This window comes from Micrasema longulum, unplaced genomic scaffold (genome assembly GCF_059751315.1).
Source record: "Micrasema longulum isolate JH-2025_06_02 unplaced genomic scaffold, ASM5975131v1 h1tg000127l, whole genome shotgun sequence".
In the NCBI taxonomy this organism is placed as follows: Eukaryota; Metazoa; Arthropoda; class Insecta; order Trichoptera; family Brachycentridae; genus Micrasema; species Micrasema longulum.
This window is the reverse complement of record NW_028277333.1, coordinates 2,677,955-2,696,689: the sequence shown is the minus strand read 5'-3', so window position 1 is coordinate 2,696,689 and position 18,735 is coordinate 2,677,955.

Here is an 18,735-nt window from a genome sequence, read left to right as displayed (position 1 = left end):
CAGAAAACTAGCCAAACGGAACGATGCCAGATCAGTTTCAGTGAAACCTAAAATGCAATGTATTTGCGTCGTAAAAGTCTGTGATATGTTATTTTATTTCATTATCATCATCATTATCCTTTCCGCATCCAATGGTGCAAAGGGCACGGTACTGGTAAACCAAATGCAGCGCAGTTTGATCATCCGCTCAAACAGTCTTACTAGTCCAGAAAAATAGTTTTAAAAAAATTGAAAAAAAAATATTTCACCTCTTCTCTACCAGAAATTAAACACAGCACCTTAAGAATAGTAGGCGAACGCGTTAACCACTACAAGGAGAATTTATCTCCCCTCGATTTTTACCTGAAAGCAGCCATCGAATCGAAAACACTCTTCCACTTATAAAAAGTATCACCATCATTCCACTTTCCACATCAAGTGGTGCATAGGACTCTGAATTAGTTAGCAAATGCACAGTATTTCGATTATTCGTTACATGAAGGAAAGGTGGTCAGTCAAAAATGCCAGTCAAGGAATAATGAAATGTTGCCGTTAAAACAACCTTTGACATCAATATTTCACGTCCACCCTCCCAGGAATCGAAATCGTGACCTTAAGAATGGTAGGCGAACGCGTCAACCACTACCCGAAAAGAAAAAAAAACTGTAAAAGATTTAATAAAAAAAAATGTTTGTAAATCTAGTAAAAAACGAATCAAACAAAAAACAGTAAAAGCAGAGAAAAAGTCATGAGGATTTTGAAAAATTCAATAAAAAAAACTGTAAATATAAATACAAAATTACAATTACAGTAACAGTACAATCAAAAAGTTTGTGGCATAGCAGATAAGTTGGCTTTTAAAACTAGCTTATGTTAACACTTGTATTTCTATTTTCCATTCTTCGGTATTATTATTAGAGCTTTGTTTTGTAAAATGATTAATTTTTAAAAAATATTCTTGGTATGATAGGGTAATTTACTGCTGCGGTGGTTGGTGTGTCGTTCAGTGATCGTGTTGTTTTGCGTAAATCATAACAAACAGATCTTCTGTTTTTTCCCAAAATTGCTTTTTTTTGTTTAATCTTTTTGGTTACCATATTATTTTTTTCATAAATTGTACATTTAAAATGTGTGTAGTTTATAAATATTGATCATTAGCTAATTAAGTTAATCGGCCTCGTGGTGTATTGGTCAGCGCGTTTGCCTACCATGCGAGAGGTCTCGGGTTCGATTTCCGGCATGGTAACATGAAATATTTATTTAAAAAGGTATTTTTACACTGGATTGTTTCATAGTCCCTGGACTGGCACCTGATGCCTAAGACTGATCATCTTACTTTCATGTAATTTAAATGATCAAGAAACGCTGTTATTGGTGCACCAATGCAGTGCCCTGTGCATCATTAGGTGTAGAAAGGGTACGATGATAATATTAAGAGTTTCATGTATGTTTGTACTTTTTCAAGATTGAATAAATAAATAAATGTTTTGGCGTAGTATCACGTGTGATCGTGATGAAAGTCCGTTAAAGAATGAAGGCACGGACGGCAATTAGCCAATTTTTTGATTAGCCTATGATTAGCTATACGTCATTAGATATTCCATTCAAAAAGGATGCACAGTTACGTCACGGTTCCGTGACAAAAACATTAAACATTTCAAATATATAATGAAAAGTTTAATGTAATAATACGCCACCGGATAGAAGTCACCCACACGGGCCAAAACTATTGTATGATTATCAACTACGAAGTTAGCTACATTTTATAGCAATACAACGGGCCTTATGTAGATACTCTAGTCGAGAATGGCAAGCGCAAACCGAAACCACCCGTAACACGTTTGTTGTTAAACTAAAAACCAAAACAAAAATTTGGAACGCTTTTGTTCTATGCAATAGAGCTAAAGAGCTTATCTAATTGCTCTAAGGCAGCGGTTTCCAACCTTTATGCTACTACGCGTCCCCGAAAAAAAATTAACCGCGGCTCTCTATTGTTAGTTTTTTTATAGATATAATAATAAAGACACGTTTTTATAATGAAAACTTTATTACAACAAAAAACTGTTAATTACAATCAACAGAATAATAACAAGGGTATGCTCTAACATATACGTTTATATATTTGTATTTATATTGGAGGATGGTACGTACCTAATCTAAAAATTAAATGCGAGGTTTATTGGCACAAAGTTTATCAAATCTTGGGAGCAATGTGGAGAGTGCCACTCGTAACTCCTTTTCGACTACTTACCTGGCTCGATACTTGGGTTTCATTATAGCCAGTGCCGAATAGCCTGTTTTGCATAAATAATATGCGACAAACGTCATATGGCGCTCTATGTGGCCGTTTTTAGCACTATTAATTACTAGAACAATTCGGTTAATTGACAATTCAATTAAATATATAATATCGACTGAATTAATAGTGCCATTTTTTGTTCATTTTTCAATGAGTAATGTATTAAAGTAATGGATAATATATCCATATAATATAACATATCACGAAGTTACATCGTTTGAGCTGATTTCATAGATGAGAGTTGTTGTATCACACAGAACCACAGAAATTTTTTAATTCATACTATATATACTATTACTTACATTATATTGTGTACCTTCTATGTAGGTACAAATATATAAAAAAATTATAGCTTACCTGTAAATAAAATCACCATTCGCCACTGCTGCCTCCTAGTTTGGAAACCGCTGCTCTAAGGTATAAACGTAAACACATGCAACGATTTCATTGAAAGTTCTATCCTAAATTATGTTACACACCTCATATTCACCGGACAGGCACTTGAAGCGTACGACTCGTTATTTAGTCTTTATGTCACAAATAATCGAAATCTGAATTGCACCTAAGCGAAACAGATTTTTAAAGTAACTGCATATTACATAGGCACAAAGAAGTCAATATTGACAATATAGAATGCTAAGGTACTCGTAGTTCATTTTGTATAAATCGTCGGATAAAACTAGAGAAAATTTTTTAGTTTATTCACCGACGCTATTTTTATTATTGTTTACTATTGTTATATATCAGAACAACGGTTTATTCTGCCAATAAGTAAATTCCAACTTCTAAATAATATGAAACCCACTGAATAAGAAATCTTATTACTATGGGTAATCACATTACGCAATTTGCACTACAATGTGTAAATTATTAAGATGTTATTTTATAAAGAAAGAAATGCATATTTCATTTAAAAGAATAAATATGTCTAACGTATACCTTACATTTCATAGATTATGTAACGCAGAGTTACTTCTAATGTTTAGGACATGTAGCAAAATGGTCGTGTGTGGAGATGTGTTATTTTACATACTTGCCGTATAAAAATAACAGTGAATTACAATATCTTGATTATTACAGGTTACAAAAAACAGAATATTTGAGAGCGTAAGAATACATTTTTGCCAGACGATTATATAACACGAAATACATAATATGTGTCTATATGAATATGGTGTTGGTTCGTGGGCTATTTATAAAAGTGGGACAAACTTCAAATGTCCAGATGAAGAAATATGAATAAAGAAAGTAAGAAATGTTCAAGCGTAAATTCCCACAAGCATGTTAATGTATATATTTTATTTTATCAAAGAAAATATCCTTTCTGATGTCTCATGAAAGCACAAAAATATTATTTTAAGCAGTTTGAACAATAAATTAGACAATACACGTCTAGATCAAATTTTATAAATACTAAATGTGGGTGGATTTATGAGTGGATCAATAATTTTATCCAAGATGTGAAAATGTTAAATCAAGAAGAGTTGAAGAAATATGGATGTTCAAACATAGGCAAAATGGTGAATGTTACACAGTGTGTAAAGTGGCCACTTAAACCAGCCAATGACAGGTCATAAGCCCTGTAAATGCCTTGACTTCCATATTCCCTTATTTAAGGTATTCTCCATCCCTGTTGTAATTTGTTAATCTTAATGACCCCCGAGGGGGTGAAATCCAGTCTTTTGTCTTTGAACATTTGGACAAACTCAAATATTGTAATGAAACCAACTGGTCCAAGAAGAAGTTTAAAAATTGAAAAATTGTTTTCAGGCGTTGCCTAGTATGTGAAATAATTCAGTCAGATGAATCTCTTCACAACAATAAAGGTTTCAGCTCTTTAACTTCACTTAAATCAACAGATGGAAGAGTTGAAGAAATATGGACGTTCAAACATAGGCAAAATGGTGAATGTTACACAGTGTGTAAAGTGGCCACTTAAACCAGCCAATGACAGATCATAAGCCCTGTAAATGCCTTGACTTCCATATTCCCTTATTTAAGGTATTCTCCATCCCTGTTGTAATTTGTTAATCTTAATGACCCCCGAGGGGGTGAAATCCAGTCTTTTGTCTATGAACATTTGGACAAACTCAAATATTTTCTCAAATATTTCAATTAAGCCTATGGTTTTGTAAATTTGATATAAATGATGACAAAACTACTATCAATCAAGCTTAATTTTGTTTAAAATAGTATAATGATGAAGGTTATTTCGATTTCCAAAAATATAGAATGTTTTCTTAGACTGGCAAAGTCAAACTTCCAAATGACTTAGATTTTTTTAATGAGACTAATTACTTCTATCACTCAAACTAAAATAAAAACACTTTTAAATATAGGTTTGGGTTTTAATGTTTTTCATAAATGGAACAACAGTAATAAATTGTGTTCTAAATATTTTTGCTCCACAACTGAAATTACTCAAAAATTAAGTTTACAATAATTTGGCACGAAAAACTTAAGGAACACAGTCTCTTGAAAAAAGTAACTTTCAACATTTTAAATGGTACTACTAGTAATCACCTACTTGGTCACTAAATACTTAACATTTGTGCGGTATTTTATTTTTTTCGAAAATAAATATTTGCGTTTTTAGGATTTACCCAAATATTTAATTTTGAAGGCCATTTTCAACGAGTTGTAAATAACTCACTATCAGAAAATAAGAATCAAGTTGGATCGAGAAGATTGAAGAGTGGGATTCGAACCACGGACCTTTGAGCCGTGAGTCCGAGACACTAGCCACGGGACCACAACTCGACTCATTTATTTTTTCTTTCGCATAAAATTTTATGAATGAAATTAAGAAATAAATTTTATTCCGAATGCGTGATAACAATAAATTTAAAAAATCTTTTTATAAAGTTTAGCAACTATTACTTGTACTAGTACACTTTATAACCTTCTGTGTCCGGGCGGATTGAGAATACAGTTCTATGTAAACTGGACGAGTGCTTTCGACTCGATGGCTGCTCTCAGGTAAATATCCTGAATAAGGAAATGTAGTGAAGTTAAATCCGCCTCGTTGTGTGGTGGTTGGCAGGGGCGAATCGTCAAAATAAGCGATTGTGCACAGCATGCCATTATATTTGATTTTCAATATGTTTTATTTAATATATTGAATATGTTTATGTGAAAATAAATAAAATAATTGATATTTATTATAAATCACCACCACCTTCCTACAAAAAAAAATATGAAGTGCACCCAGCGCCCGGCCCATTCTCAGTAAACGATGAAACTAGCCGATTACCTCAGCTTATTTCTCCATAAATTTTACGACTATTTTACATCTATAACCCAAGTTAGCTTTATAGTACTTAAATAAGTTGGCAAATTACTAATAATATTTGAAGATTTTCTATTTAGAAACTAGTATTTCGAACATTATTTCCAAAGGACTATTTTTCTTTGAAAGGATACCATTGACATATTATGTTTCACATAGGACACGTGGCGTTCGCAGTGGCCATTTTTGCCATTATTCATTTTTAAATGAATTGGCCAATGATTAGTGTTGACAATTACTGCTGAATATTATTGTTGTATTTGTTAATAAACGTTTGTACAATTATTGTATAACAATAATGTGGAATAAAGCTACGTAAATCGCGTGGTTATAATTCATTGTTATTTGAGTTGATTTTCACAGAACCACAGAAAAAAAAAGTAATTTATAATGAAATTACTTAGATAATATTATGCACTTATATGTAGGCACCAATTAATGTTCATTTTTTGTAGATTACCTATAAAATAAATCACGGCTCACCACTGGTGGTTAGCGCATCGCCTACCATGGTTCAGGCCCCGGGTTTTATTAATTATTTCATTGTTCCTGGATTGTCACCTGAGGCGTAAGACTGATAACCTAATTTTCCACAACTGTAACAATAAATATCTAAATCACTGCATTTGGAGTGCCAATGCATTTTCATATGCACCAGGGAGTGAGCAGTGAGCATAGCACACGTAGAAAGGTCGACATGAAATATTGATTAAAAGTATGGATGTTATTGTTGTTGTAATTATGGAACTAAATAAAAAAAAAGGTGCCATGTATTTCATGTTTCTGAATTTTCACATGTTTTGTAAGGCATTGATAACTGATCACCTCACCTTCATTTTACAGGCGATCGAAATACACGGCATTCGGTTAAAAGTTTAAACCCAGTGCCCTATGCACTGCAAGGTGCGGAAAGGAAAATTATGATACTGTTATTAAATAAATATCAAATATTGATGTTTAGTTACATGATTTTACAACTTTTATGTCACAGGAAGCCTATATTTATTATTGAGTACACAGTAATTAGTTGTTTTATTTTGAACAAGTTTATTTGAATAACTGTTTTTTTTTAATAAGTAAACTTGCTGAAAGCGATGATTCACAAGTATTTCCTGTTATTTTTCTTAAAATTTGTAATCGTTCCAAATTTTCTTTGCGAGTTTCTGACATAAAAAGAAAGTGAATAATGTTTTAGGATATTTTAATTTTGTGTTTATTTATCACTAGATTGAGTCTCGTTCGAGATGTTTCTTTGGTGAGAGCATTCTGAGTGGGATTGTATTGAACCCTTTACAACCCTGTTTGGTTAAAAGACAAATATGTATTAATATTTGTTCACTTACAACAAATCTGACGGAACTTCTCAGTTATATTTAAAAGTGTAATAATAATTTATTATCTCTACTTAATAAGCCTTTAGTGGTATATTACAATTCTATTCCAGGGGAGCATCAATTCAATATTCATTGGGAAAATAGTAAAAAATAATAATATTTACCATTATTTTTAAGAAAAAAAAATGTTTATCTAGTGCCAAGTTTGTCTTAGATCTCAAGAGGCTATAACGGTCATAACAGTACACCTCTGATATACAGCTACGTTGGTATTGCCTTTAGTAATCTTAAAGAGTTGATAACGTTCATCCATGGAATTACTTTACTATGCGCAGATGTAAAATTATAAATTTAAAAAAAAGCTTTTTGTGACTATAAGGCGGTGTAATATAGGATGTAGGACTGTAGGTTCGTGTAGATTTTTTTTACATTGATGCCTGTCAATAGTCCGGCTTTTCCTAAATGAGTTTTCTGTGGTTTCCTCTTCCTAAAGCAAATGCGGAGAAGTTTCCTAACAAGGACGTAGCCGATTATTCCACCAGATCCTCACACTATAGTCAGAGAAATTAGAAGGAACATACCTTTAGCAGTTAATATAAGCCTTGTGCATAATAAGCAGAGCAAAAAATAAGCAACTGCCATTTAAAAAATACAAAAAAAACGTGTAGATTACTTTACATAACTAAAATAGTTCAAGCCTATGTTGCTATGTTACACAAAGAAAAATGTAAAAATATTATCAATATTTTACGCATGTTTAAAAAACAAATATTTTCATTATTTCATGTCCGCTTTCTATTGGAGCATATGGTATCCACGAAGATCCTCCAGGCATCCTCCCTCCTCTCTGTCAGCTGCCATCTCTTGTGCATACAGTCAGCAGTCAGCAGTGAACGTCCACGACGCCGAGAACCTGATGCTTTGTAAAGTAGTTGTTAGAGTAATTAATGTTACCTAAAATGATTAGACACAATTTTTTTTATGTTGTTAACTAAAGACGGATTTTATATTTGAAAAAGCATAACAAAGTTTAATTATAATTATAGCAGTGTAACAAATAATAAACTTGCAAATAAAAATGTTTATTTCATTTATAATGTGGAATATAAAGTCTGGGTATTTAAAGAGCTAATGACGTGTCCATTGGCTGGTTTTAATTATTATTTGACACCACAATTAGAAAAACGAACTAAGAGGTCAGAAATGAATACTCTCAGAAGCATATCTGGCAAGAGTCTTTGAGACAGAGCGAGGAACAAAGATAAGGGAAATTTGCAAGACACCGAAAATGTCGTTAGGTGGGGGAGGCAATTAAGAAGACATTGGTTTGCACGTGTGAGGAGAATTGAACCATCTAGACTCTTTGAAATTGCATTGCGCGGCCAACCCCGAGGTAGATGACTCCTGGGCAGATGGATCAAAGCCTACTCCAAGAAGAAGAGGAGTATTTGGTTTAAATATTAAAAAAAAAAATAGTTATATTAAACACGTTATAACATTGGAACAAATTTTATAATGTTCCCTTGTTTACTGTCATTATGTAATTTTTTAAATTTAATTTAATGTAGTACTGTCCAAATACAATATTTATAACACAAAATGTACATCTATACTTATTCTAACATTATTTATCGCTATTGTACACACAGCGTCGGCCTCGCGGTGTAATGGTCAGCACGTTTGCCTACCATGCAAGAGGTCTCTAGTTCGATTCCCGACATGGTTAAAATAAAATGTTTATTTAAAAGGGTTTATACTAGAATATTTTATCGTCCCTGTACTGGCACCTGAAGCGTTAGACTGATCATTTTACCTTCACGTAACAAGAATGATCAAGATACGCTGCGATTGGTTTACCAATGCAGTACAGGTGTGGAAAGGGAGTGATGATGATGATGATTGTATATTTTTTGTCCTAATTTATAATATCTGTTCTTTTGAATGTAATTTTTTATTTGATTGGGTTGTGGTCATGTAGCTATGGCTAGTGTCTCGGACTCACGGACCAAAGTTCCGTGGTTCGAATCCCACTTTACCCCAACTTGATTCCATTTTCTAATAGTGAGTTATTTACAACTTGTTGAAAATGGCCCTCAAAATTAAATATTTGGGTATATCATAAAAACGCAAATGTTTATTTTCCTATTTAAAAAAAATGCTTTAATAATTTTGTTAATTTTATTTAATTTGACAAAATAATACATAGTTGTGGATAAACTACTAAAGGGTTGTAAGCTTGCGCATATAAACCCAATTGGCAAAGTTCCACATTTCCACGTACCGGGGATAGTTCGGTAGAGCGACTATTGTGCGTAGCTAGAGTTAGTGGTTCCCACACGCGAGAGTGACAGCGCACGAGCTGAGTGGATCTCGCTCCTCCTCACTCCTCGCCGGCGCCGGCCGAGAGCTCGCCTGGTTAGAATAACACTTCGCACTGACTGATCGGTGGAGACACATCGCATCTTCATGATGCCCTTATCTGCATCCACTTGTGACAGAGCACATCAGACTCACGTACTCTTCAGGTGCCAGCCCATGAAGGGAATATGGAAAAACACCTCTTCATGCATGAATTAACAATTGAGTTGAAAATAATTTAAAAAAACTTTAGTTTATTAGTCATTAAAAACAAAAAATATTTCCGACAATATCCAAAAAAGGATTTCGGAAAAAAAAACATGACAAATTACGTCCCACAAAAGATTGCCTCTTTTTTGGTTTGGTATTCTGTTTTGTTTTTATTTGTAGTTTTGCTTTATCATGTCATGTCGGCCCCGTGGTATAATGGTCAGCGGGTTTGCCTACCATGCTAGAGGTCTCGGGTTCGATTCCCGCGACATGGTTGCTATGAAATTTATTTAAAAGGTTTTTTCACTCTAGAATATTTAATAATCCCCGGACTGGTATCTGAAGCGTATAGTGATCATCTTATCTTCATGTAACAAAAATGATCAAGATACGCTGCGATTGGTGCACTAATACAGTGCCCTAAGCTCCATTAGATGCGGAAAGAGAATGATGATGATGATGATTTATCATGTATTTCTTCTGTAAAAAAATCTAACTTATAAAACATATTAAATAAATTAAATTAAAAAAATATATACATATGTATAGGTTAGGTTAAGTATTTAGTTATATTTTTTATAAGTAAAAAATATTGTTTTAGTTCAAATGGTCCTATATCTCGGCGGGTAAATAATGAATTTATGTGTGTGAAATAGAACCAAAACCCTGGACGCCTGCTTTCGACCCGATGGTTACTCGCAGGTAAAAATTCTTGAAAAAGAAATCGAGTGGACATAAATCCGCCTTGAAACATAGTAGTTAGTCATTTCTCCTACTGTGGTTGAGGTCCTGGGTTCGATTCCTGGCAGGGTGGACATGTAATATTGTTTATAAAGGTTTTCCTACACTGAATTATTTTAATATTCGTGAACTGGCAGTTGAAGCGCAAGACTGGTTATCTTACCTTCCTGTAACGATATGGAAACAATGATTATGAATTCAAATTTTCATAATATAAAAGCATTAAAAAATATATTCGATTAAAAAAAATCCTTCAACTTCTTGTGACCTAAGACAAACCTGGCCACCAGAAAAACTTATTTTTCTTTTAAAAATGATTAGGGTGCTAAAAATAAACCAAAACGTTTGAAAAAAATTACAAAAATTATAAATAATAAATTATCACAACATACTGAATAAATTATTATATTTTTTAAATAAATCAATAACTTTAGAATGATTTACAAATATGTTAAGAAAAGCAATTTAATCGTGATTTATCTTTCATATGTTTATCTACTTAAATCCTTTCAAACAATGTTACAAAACTGGGCGTTATTTTGACCAATAAAATCAGCCTAAGGCCTTTTCCAGACATGCCACGCCAATCCATCCGGCCCGGTAATTTTCCGGGCCTATTAAGCGTGAAAAAAGAGTTCCTTAGGAGGGTACCGGAAATACCCCCTCCAAAATGCTATAAATACGACTTTAAAAAAAAGAAACATTATTATGATTGCAATAGTAATGTTTATAAAACTGTTTCACAATATTTCAAGTTTTCTGCGAAATTCATACATTTATTCAACAAATACTGTTGCGAGAGGATGTTATATGACATCACGCTTCTCTTGATATTGCACGTTAAATAACACTGATCTATAGTCAGGCAATCCAGAAGCGGGGAGGTACAGCGTAGAGTTGGGAGGGGGAATGCATGTACAATATAAATCAAATAGCAATAAGCATATTTTATTTTTATTTTATTTTATTTTATTTGGGAAATCAACAGTTCTACATACATATTTATAGTAAACAAACAGATAAAATGTATAAACTCAGAACTAATAACAGATTTCCACATAGTATACAAAGTTAGTAAAGAAAATATATTACATATCAAATAAATACATATAATTTATACATATAAAAATGTTATTTTAATGTACTCAATAATCAAAGAATTTTTTTACATGTGCAAACTGACCAACATATTAAAAATTATTAAACTTTAGAGCGATGAATTGTGATGTTTCCTTTTTATCCTGCACGGAGAAAGCAAATACAAATAGGAATTAGTATTTAAAGAATTAAGTAGAAAAATATTTGAATAATTCTCATATATTAATAACATTATGGGGTAAGATTATACAAAAATTAAACCAATATGATGATTAAACAAAAAGTTATTTTTAAAAATATGTTCCTGAGGGACCTTAAATACCCTATTTAGGCCTGGATGAAAAGTATTGCCATAATAAACAAACCGTTTAAATGAACAAAAAGAAAACCGTAAGTCTAAATATGTGTTACCCAGAGACGCTCGGTGTCAAAGCTTAACATTTTCAAAAATTAACACAGTTAAAACTGGTAAGTTGCATTTTTTAGATTTTCGGGGCATTTTTTTTTTCTCCTGAATGATTTGAAATATTAAAAACTAACAAAATGTGGCCCCACGTCTTATAAATTTTAGGAAATAATTATGAGTTCACGGCTGACAAAAAAACAGTAAATAATAATATAAAAAATGTTTTTCAATTTGAAATTTCGAATTCCCGCAAAAACAGTCATTGGATTGGCCACGCCCCTTTTACGTCACGATTCCTGTTTTTTTAATTAACTTCGTTCCAAACCATTTGTTTTTTTTAAGAACGTGATCACGAATCTTGACGTCACAATTATCAATGCTAAGCATGTCGCGTTTTTCTGGTGACATATTTTTCTATTATTTATTTTTTAAAGTTATATATAAAAACATTTATTTTTATGGTAAAGTTTCAAACGAAACACACATAGTTCTTACTTCAAATAATATTAACCAGATAAAATACTAATCCATTTACCAACAATTTATCACTCTGTATGTATTCGAGTTTATTTGATTTGCGTTCCTATTATCATTATTGTCTTAATTATTGATAGTTGTGTTTTGATATAACAGAATATACTCGTATATTAATTTATGGATGGCTCCTGAAAATTTTGTCATAGTTAATTTTATATTATTTTAGGTATATCATTGATTAATATGTTAATACACTAGGCGTGGCACTAAGCACCCAACTTGCGTTCCATTCAACATAGGTTCCAGAACTTATCTTGTATTTGGTGGGAATTGTGTTTTTCCTTTAATACGCTAAGCAAATGTGAAGCAGGGCGAAAGGGCACTACGTTTAGCTCTGAATTTAGAGTAAGCGGTATAAGTTGTTAATCCTTTTTACTCTACTACGTGTTTTGCACAGTAATATTGTACGATATTTTTTAGAACACGATTTTAAATTCACGTTATATGAAGCGTCGGCGTCGTCTTTATTTAAATATAAGTCAGGTATATAAACTTGTTTGTACAATTTATGTTGCAATTATTTTAATATTATTTTTTTTTCTTTTTTTTTCACCACAACAGGCCAGGAGGCCCAATTACAGTGGTGAATTACATCACAGAATATTATGCATTTTACATCAAATTAGTAGTTATTTTCCTCAAATAGATAAAATAATTGGTAATCAAAATAAAAATAATGTTTAAAAAAAGCAACACACAAAGACGAATTTATACATTCTATAAATAAAAATTTGTGTTTTATAATAATGAAACTTCGGTTTAATTAGTTAGTGACAGTTTTATAACGCAGCTAAACACGAAAATGCTGTTAGATTGCCAGGAGATAAAATGATCACGCGCATGTATATCTAATAATTATTAATGTATGCATTAACATCACATGAAACATTACTAGAGGATTGCAGTCGTATTATCCAATGATGATTAATCTATATAGGTCGCTTAAAACTAACACATAAATTATAAAATGAATAAAGGTGTTTGAATATTTATTTATTTATTAACTTTAATAAAATAACGTATTTTTAGATTTAACAAAAAAGAAACCACCAACTACAGCAGCTTAACATAAAATGTTGAGTAGATAGGTTACAGTTACGGTTGCTAACCCTCTCGAAATTTCGAGACTCTCCCGGAAATTTGATATCATTTTTTTTTGTTTCCTGACTCTCGGAATGCAGCTAAAACGCTGGAAGATGATTACTCTTTGTTACGAAAAGTTGTGGTGAGTGAAACAAATGAAACTTTAAAAAAAGTTACATTTATTAATAACTAGCTTTTACCCGCTGCTTCGCTCGCGTGATATCAGGAAAACATTACATTTGTGAGTAAAGAGACGGAGACCAGATACTCACTTGAACCTTTTGGTTTGACCGAACGAGACAGATGTAGTAGTATGGATTGTGTTAGTGTATTTCTTATTTTTTTAAAAATAAATTTTCCTAAGGTATAAGATGTTTTTCCGGGATGAAATGTAGCAAGTGTCACTCCCCGGACTTCCAGCTATAATAATTGATAATTAATAATTATGGCTGGAATAATAAACAATAATAATTTCCCTAATGAAATGATATGGTTTCAGACCTTTTTTTAAAAATATACGATCCCATTACGATACAGTTATTATTTTTTATGCTCCGACTTACTAGGAAGTCTGATGTTAAGTCGGGACTCTTATATACGTGCATTTAAATTATATCTGCTCGGGTTTTCAGGGCCAGACTGTGAAACTTCAGAGGAACATTCCTCATGGCAAGCTTAAAAAATAGACTGCCTGTCCGAGAAATTGATTTACTTCATTTCAAAGACTACTACAGAAAAGGATTTACTACATTTTGAGATTAATATTTTTGTTTTTGACTTTTTTTTAAATGACTTTTTGTAAAAAAAATTGTTGGGATTTTTTTGAAAGCTTACCATGAGGAATGTTCATCTGAAGTTTTGCGGTCTGACCCTGAAAATACATTGAAATACAATATGTCCCGGCCCAACTGACCGTCCGTTCTCATATAAAAATTTACAAAAAAATATCTACAATTACTTAAAAGGAGGGGGCATGTCTTTATAAAAATTATTTTAGCTACGGCTCTTATTCTTATTTGAGAACCCTACGAGCTTTAGAAAATCGTAAAGAATCGTTTAATTGTTGTTGCTTTTTTTTGACTATTAAAAACAAAAACAACCTAAAACAATAGATTTTTGGGAAAAATTAAAGAATTTGTGAATTTTACGTAATTATTAACAAAAAAACCTCCCGTTAAATATGTGCTATTTTAATTATTAATTATTATTACTTGAGACACTATAATACACTATACCTAATCACAAAACTAGAGCAATATTTTTATCTATCTCTCAAAGATTTCAAGGAATACGATCTCAAACATGTCCCTGTGTTTACTGCAACTAGTCAACCAGTGAAAGTGCACATTTAAAAAAAAAAATATACCCGGTTATAATCTTATTTACAAAATTCTGACTGGTCACTGCATATGCCACCGAATGCTGGGTTATGACCAAAAGAGATGAAAACATGGTATTAGTATTTCAAAGAAAAATATTAAGGAAGATATTTGGTACAGTCAACCAAAACCTAACGTTGCACAATTCATAAAAAGAAGAAGATTACAATGGTTGGGTCATGTGCACAGAATGAATGATAATCATACCCCAAAAAAGATTCTTTATACCACTCCGGAAGATAGACCAAGCAGAGGCAGACTAAAAATGGCTGGATAATGTGGAAAGTGACGTTAGAGCATTTTGCCCGACAAACTGGAGAAGAGCCGCAGGATACAGGTAGGAATGGAGACATATTCTGGAGGAGGCCAGGGCCCACAACGGGCTGGAGCGCCATTGATGGTGATGATACTCTTAATTTTACATTGTATTTCTTAAGCTAGGAAATCAATAATCAAATTTTATGAGTACTTTATAAAGTATACTACTCGGGTGATTTTATCACCAGTTTATGCTAGGAAATAACATATTTGGCAAGTGGTGAAGTCGGCCAGGAGGAAATGCATGTGTAACGTGTAATGAATCAATGAATATAATTCCTCGCCGATAGTTCCCGCGACCAGAGAGCGCAGCGTGGGATAGCTTCATTGCATACTTCATACTGTCTTCATCCTATATAAAAATACGTAATAATAATATTTTAAAATTAACAATATTTTGAGTTTGTCCAAATTTTTGTAGACAAGGACTGGATTCGACTCCCTGGGGAGCTGTTAACATTAACATATTACAACAGAGATGAAGAACATTTATGAGTAGGTAATATAGAAGTCTAGGTATCTACATGGCTTATGACCTGTCAATGGCTCGTTTAAGTGGCCACTTTACACACTGTGTAACATTCACCATTCTGCCTTTATTTAAACATCTATAGCCCTTCAATTCTTTCATCTGTTGATTTTTGTGAAGTTAAAGAGCTGAAGAGCTGAAACATTTATTTATGCGGGTAAGATTCGTGTAATTGAATTATTTCACCTACATACTAGGCAACGCCTGAAAATGTTATTTTTTCAATTTCTATAATTCTTCATGGACCAGGTGGATTTATCAACCATATTTTGAGTTTGTCCAAATTTTTGTAGACAAGGACTAATTGGTCTCCCTGGGGAGCAGTTAACATTAACATATTACAACAGAGATGAAGAACATTTATGAGTAGGTAATATAGAAGTCAAGGCATCTACAGGGCTTATGACCTATATAATAATAATAATAATAATAATATAGCTACAATTTATAGTAAAACAATTATCACATTATCACGTATGTTAATGTTATATAATCAAGTAGAAAGTTATGCTGATATTGATATCTTTAACAATACATAAAATAATTATAGGACAACTGAAATGCAATTTATAAAATCACTAAGTCCCGTATGTTAGCTATGTAAAATAATTTATAATAACCTGTTAGTATGATTTATTTTTAATAACTTTCATAATGTTAATAGAATTTAAATTAGCCAGTCAATTTAAAAAAATATATATATATGTAAACTTTTTTGTATTTGAGATTTATTTGAATACTTATTTGTGCATGTTGTACTCGCATATAATTAATGAACAATATCTTTGATTGTAATAACAATATCACATCTATTGTTTATTATTTATGAACCATAAAAAAACGGGTTGTATGTACTCAGGTCGAGAATTACAAGCGCAAACTGAAACCATCCATTGCACGTTTGTTGCTAAACCAAAAATTTGGAACGCTAATGGAAGAGAGATACATGGTTTCTCTAGAAAATTATTATTCTGAGGACTGCATACTATTTATAAAAATATCGTCGACGTAAATTCGAAATGCTGTAAGGGACAAATTGTACATTGTTGAATATAGGTAAATATTTAAAAATATATATTTATGTTTTTAAATACATTAAGAGTTAAACTAGGAATCACAAGAGATAACTTTGACTATACCGATCCATATAATATATCCAGTCTCACACAACGTCGATTTAATGCAGATTTCATTTTCATGTTTAAAATATTTAATAGTTCATTTGATGTCCCGACTATTCTCCAACAAATATCCTTAATGTTCCTTCACGTAGATTCAGAAATAATAAAATTCTGTTTCTCGGTCATCATAAGACTAATTATGGTTTCCATGCGCCTCTACCCAGAATGATTAGATTTGTAAATTAAAATCTAGATCTTAATTATTTTGATTGTAATTTGTTTTTTTTTTTTTAAATAAACTAAAAAAATATTCCCAATAAATTTACTGTATATTTGTTTAATTAACCTGGATTCCATAATGCCTGTCTAATGTTTTAACTTGTCTTTGCTTTTCTTTGTTGTATTGCTTCTATAATTTGTTTCTCTATTATTGTTTTTTTTTCGTTATATGATTTGCTTAAATTGAACATTGTCCGTATATTTGTAAAATAAATGAACCAAAAACAAATACTGTACAATAAAGAATTTATGTATTAAAAAATATTCAAAATAACATGTTTTTTGATTTTTTTCCTCCTTCTCTTGAACAATTTACACATTGTTTCTTACGGCATTTTAAAATTCCTGGAAAAAAAATAAATCAAGAAATAGATTTATGAATAATATTATAAGCCTAATTTTTCTACGTATGTATGTACGTTTTGAAATTAACCTCTGAAGTATTCCATAAAGATAATATTTTATGTAAAAAAGGTTAAAACGCTTTTATTTCATACTAATCAGTCGATGAAAGATAGGGCTGATTAAAATACACGAACATAATGGTGAATATTATAAATATATAATTACTTAAACCATAAAAGAAAATAGGAATTATGTCAATCAAATGGTAGATTAATGCCTTTGACGTTGTTTCAATCTATGAAGGTACTAGACATTAAACAATTTTTTAAGAGTTATTGACACATTTCTGGTCATGCGGTTACCAGAGAAGATCCCAGCAGATTGCTCGTACGAGGTTTTCCGGTAACTTGAATTATTTAGTACCAAAAACACGGACAGAAATTTCTCTTTTAAGGCCCTGAGAATGTCTTGGATGAACATATTAAATTCTCCAAAACGAAAGCCATTTTCAGGAGTTCGGATTTCGTCTAAGGGAAGAGACCATTGCATGAAAAATAAGAAAATATTTGTTCGTAAATTGTCAATTTCGATAAGTTTTTATCGAAACTTTTTATTTCCAAAAATTTCATTACGATAATATTTTATATATATTATCATGCTAACTATAGGTTTGTATATAATCTAATTTTCAAGACAAATTTTTAATTGTTAAAATATATATTTTTTTTATTTTCTCCGTCCTTTTTATTTATTTATTATTACCGTTTGACCATGATTATTTTAACACACTATTATAGACGACCAAAAAGTAAAAGATTTTTTTTCAACCAATCAACTGGTTATATAAAACCATGATATGAATGGAAAAAAATGGAGTAACTTTATAAAAGTAAGCATAGCCACTGCCACAGTCCAGAAATATTTACAAAATAATGAATACTATCATAATTTTATTATAAGGTGTTCAGAAATAAAATATTTCCTCTTAACGACGCCTTAGGACGAGTAAGCTAACCCGCCACCCCCAAGCCCACATAGGTAGGTAGGGAAGAGTATAGCAGGGTTGTGTATTAGCTCTCTTTTATTTGATTTGGAAAAACTTTCTTGTCCGCGGCGTCACAAAAAAATTAAGAAACTGCGATCTTGTAGCAAACATGGAGAATACTAATTTTATAATTATGTGGAAATAGCAATAAGTGAATTTTAAAAATACGTATAAGAGAGATGAAAGCAGTTACATTTAAATTATGATTGGTTTGAAAATCTTCGCCAAGTCGATTAAAAGACTCAGACAGAAGACAATTTGGTGAATTAATATATATCAACAGAGATGAAGAACATTTAAAAAAGGGAATATAAAAGTCTAGACATTTACAGGGCTAATGGCCTGTCATAGGTTGGTTGAAGTGGCCACTTTACGCACTTTATAA